Here is a 4,867-nt window from a genome sequence, read left to right on the forward strand (position 1 = left end):
TTTGTTTCTCTAAGCCTTCCTCAGTCCCAATCATTCTTAAATTTGGTCTTTTCATGATATCCCATACTTGTTGTAGATTCTGTTCATGATTTCTTACCATCTTCTCTGTTTGTTCAACTTTGTTTTCAAGGTTAAATATTTTGTCTTCAATATCTGAGGTTCTGTCTTCCAGGTGTTCTATCCTATTGGTTATGCTTTCTATGGAGTTTTTAACTTGGTTTATTGTTTCCTTCATTTCAAGGATTTCTGTTCGTTTTTTTTTTTTCAGTATCTCTAACTCTTTATTGAAATGATCTTTTTCTTCCTGTATTTGCTCTTTTAACTGTTGATTGGTATGATCATTTAATGCCTGTATTTGCTCTTTCATCTCCTCCTTCAATGCCTGCATTTGCTCTTTCATCTCCTCATTTGCTTCCCTGATCGTTTTAATTATGTACATTCTGAACTCCTTTTCTGACATTTCTTCTGCTGTGCTGTCATTGGGTGTTATTGACATAGTATCAACGTTTGTTTGGGACATTTTCTTCCCTTGTTTTCTCATATTGGTCAGATATCAGTGGGACTCTGAGATATTGCAGATTTCCTCTATTGGCTTATAGTGTCCCTGTAGATTTCCAGTATATCATCTCCCAGCCTTCAGTAACCTGAAGTCTTGGAGGAACTTGATAATGCAGTGCTTCCGAAGAAAGCTGCCCCTTGACCGCTACTGCTTCCAGAGCTTGGTGCTGGCTCTGGGCGGAAAGGCACTCACTGGGCTGCCTGCTCTGAGAAGCTGGCCGTGGAAGGAGCCCACCGTCGGAGGGAGCAGGGCTGCCTGGGGAAGACTCTAGCTGCCCTGCCCTGCTCTGAGAATCCGCCCCTGTCCAGGCCTGCCGCCTGGGCCAAACTTCACCCGGTGGGGGATACTCACCCGGTGGCTCTATGTTAGTCCGAGTCTCTCATGCCTCCCCTTCTTGAATCCTGAGTTCTGTAGCGACAGGAGATGCAGTCACCCTCTATTCAGCCATCTTGGATCACCCTGTGGAAGGAACCTCATAAGATATTTTCATAAAACATAATGATGTTGATGACACAGGTGGTCATATAGTATCTGAACTTCAATTGTCTCCACTATTATCTCAATGCAGTAGATTTTAATAAAGAATACACACTATGGGTGACATGATTAACTCATATGCTGACCACTGCCTTACTAGAAAACATTACTTCATTACCTGCCTGAGTTTCCCTTCTTCTTTTTGTTGCCCTGGAGCACAGGATAACACATCTGACTCACCTTCACCATTCTCTGCAAAGATTAAAACTGCTTCATACAATATGTGTTTATAAATATTGCTATATGTGAACTGAATAAATTCATGATCCAGACCAAGGAAAGTGGCACATATGTGACATTGCAGCTACTCTTAGGATGAGTTAGGAGGATTACAAGTTCCAGGCCAGCCTGAGCAGCTCAGGGAGATCAAGTCTCAAAGTTGAAAAAAAAATGAACATCTAGGGATGTTGTTCAGTAGTAGAGCAACCCCGGGTTCAATCCCCAGTACTGCAGAAGAACAGCATCAACAACAGCAACTCCTGATCAGTTGCCCACAGAAAAAAAATTTAAGAAACTGTACCTCTAGAAGTCTGAGAATTGGGCCAGAAATATACATCACACACCTCTTTCTGATACCCTGCTTGAGCAGCTCTGATCTCCATATATTCTCCCTGCATCATAAGCCACAGAAACTATAAACTCTACTGCCTTGCCATGTTATTATTCTGTCATTCAAGTATTGATGCTATCACTACACTATTAAGATAAAATGTTATGGAATATTATTCTCCATAAGTTTGCAACATAACAGGTTGCATATCTGCTTCTGGCACTCGAGTGGGCTCTAAACTGTTTACAAAAATCCCCTTTGACATCAAGATCATCTCCTTTTTTTTACCTCCAGTATTTATTAAAGATAGTTCCTGGACATCACCTTCCAGAGCATCCCCTTAAAAGTAAAGTTTCTTGAGTGAATTCAGCAAGATGGAGGTACAAGAGTCTCAGCTATTTATTTGTTCTCTTGCATGCCATGAATAAACATCTAGAGACATGTTAATTCCCCTTCAGAGAAATCCAGAAACTAATTGAGAGAGTCCCACATACTAGAACATAGTGAAAATAACCACTTATGAATGGACAGGATAACTGGAAACATTCTCATAATAAACTCCACCCAAGGTTTAGCACCTTACAGTCAGGAGGAAACACCCAAATCTCACCTTTTCCCAAAGGAGACCACAAATATAATCCCTTTATTTTACTCTTCCCACTCAGGGACTGGCTTTCTAACTCACATTTTGAAATACAATGGTTCAGAGTTCCCTGAGATAAATATGTAAAACAGTGTTTCAATCAGGCATAGGAGTACACATCCCATGTCCCCAAACATAGTGCAGAGTAGGCAGGCAATAATGGCCAGCTCCCTGTTGCTCTCTTGTTGATATTCTCCTATTCATTTTCCCACCTGCTGCTATGGAATTGGACTACTGAATTTAGCCTCCATCTAGGATCCAGTGGGTCAGAGAAACAATAGACTACCAAGAGCCTGAATGGGCATGTAGGTACTGCCCTTGCCTTCCTCGCCAATCCCTATTCTGGGGATTAAAATGATTTCAAACTTCTCCCAGGACAGAGTTTGTACATGTATCAAGTGCCCCATGTTTTGCAAATCTTAACCAGGGAAGAAGCTCCAGAATCAAGCTTGTGTGGGAGTTGACAGTACTCTGCATTCATAGTCCCCTGACCACAGAGAATAAAATACCTCCTTGCCAATGAATGGTGTTATGTGTTAGACACTATTTGTCCTCCCAAAGCTCATATGTCAGAGAATATGAAGAAGCTCAGAGGTAAAATGATTAGATTATGAGCATTGTAACCTAATCAGTAGTTTAAACCTCTCAAATGGGTTAACTGGGTGTTAATTTTAGGCAGGCAGTGTGTGGCTGGAGAAAATAGGTCACTGGAGTGTGCTTTGGAGTTTATATTTTATCTTTGGTGAGTGGAATTGGGTATGCTTCCTTAATGTCATGTCTTGAGCTGCTTTCCTCCTCCAAGCCATTCTGCAATGATGTGCTCTGGGCCAAAGATATGGTGTTGGACAACTATGAATGAGATGTCTGAAACTGTGAGCCAAAATAAACTTTTGTTCCTCTCATATTTTTGGCTGCAATCATGCAAAATCTGACTAAAACAAATAGACAAAGAAATTGTGGTGGACATATATGGGTACTAATGAACCTAGTCTCCATTATGCTAAAAGAAATTAGGCACATAGACACAGGAAAATACTACCTAATCTAACTTGTAAGTGGATTCCAAAAAGAGTTGAATGCATAGTAGCAAAATAAAACAGGATTACCAGGAGAGGGGATGAGAGGGAGAGAAAATGTTAGTCAAAGGGTTCTAAATTGTCTTTATGTAGAATGAATGAATCAGTAAAGATACTGAAAGTACAACATGATGACTACGTAACATTTTCTTGTAACTGGAAATTTTCAGAAATTATAGGTTTCAGGTACTCTTAGACACACTCATTCAAATTATAAAAAAGTAACTGTGTGAAGAGATTAATCAGTTAATTTGAATGACTACAGTAATCATTTCACTGTTTATGTTCATCAAAACATCTTTTTTATTTCAAATTTACACAATCAAAACAAAAGGATAATAAGGTTTACAAAGTACAGAGTTAAATATGTAGTGTGAATTCAGGAATGATATTGTTCACCACATGTGGTGAATTAAAACCTGTAGGCTGATGTAGTAGTGTATTGTTTGCACTATATGCATTACCTAAGAGCATAACAAGAGGACTCTTTAAGAAGTAAAACAGTATTTTGCAAATACTACCCTTTTCCTTTTTCCAGCACTGCAGACAACATAGTTGCCTCCTTTGTACTTACCTGTTATTTTATGGAACATGTTAATTCAGAGATTTGGCGGTCTCTCTGACTAGATTGTGAATCCAAGTTGAAAATATTTCTCTTAATACTCAAGCTCTCACTGCCTAATATGTAACATGTCACTAGTAAGCACTAATAAATGCTGAGTGAAAAAAATCTTAATGCCTAAATTTCAATAAATAATATCAAGAATCAATAAGTGGCACGACAACCAAATAAAAAGTTTCTGCAGAGTGAAGAAAACAAGAGTGTGAAAAGAGTCTGTAGAATGGGAGAAAATCTTTTGCCAGCTACTATTCTGACAAGGGATATTAATCCAGAATATATAAAGAGCACAAGAGAGTTATCACCCAAACAAATTAAAAAAATCCAATAAATAAATGGGCAAATGAAGTAAACAGACATTTCTGAAAAGAAGGAGTACAAGTGACTGACAAATATATGAAAAATATGTTCAACATTCCCAGAGAAATGCACATCAAAACTACATTAGGATTTCATCTCACTTCAGTCACAATACAAGAATTCACTCAATAATAATATATGAATGATAAGTGCCAAAGAGGAGAGGAAAATGATACACTTATACATTGTTTGTGGGAGTTCAAATTAGTACAATCACTATATGGAAATCAGTATGTAAGGTCCACAGAAACCTAGGAATTTTAGTTGCATGTGACCCAGCTATCCCACTCCTTGGTATTTATCCAAAAGAATCAATACTATTGGTCAGCATTCTGCAGAAATTCATGCATATCAATGTTTATAGAATCAAAACTCTTAATAGCCAAGTTCTCTAATGAACCTATATAGCCATCAACAGACATGGTGAAAGAAAATATGTGTGTATGCATATATAATGGAGTTTTACTCAACCATAAAGATAAATGAAATTCTCTTATTTGCTGATGAGTCAATGGAACTGGAG

This window comes from Sciurus carolinensis, unplaced genomic scaffold, assembly GCF_902686445.1.
Source record: "Sciurus carolinensis unplaced genomic scaffold, mSciCar1.2, whole genome shotgun sequence".
NCBI classification, from domain to species: domain Eukaryota; kingdom Metazoa; phylum Chordata; class Mammalia; order Rodentia; family Sciuridae; genus Sciurus; species Sciurus carolinensis.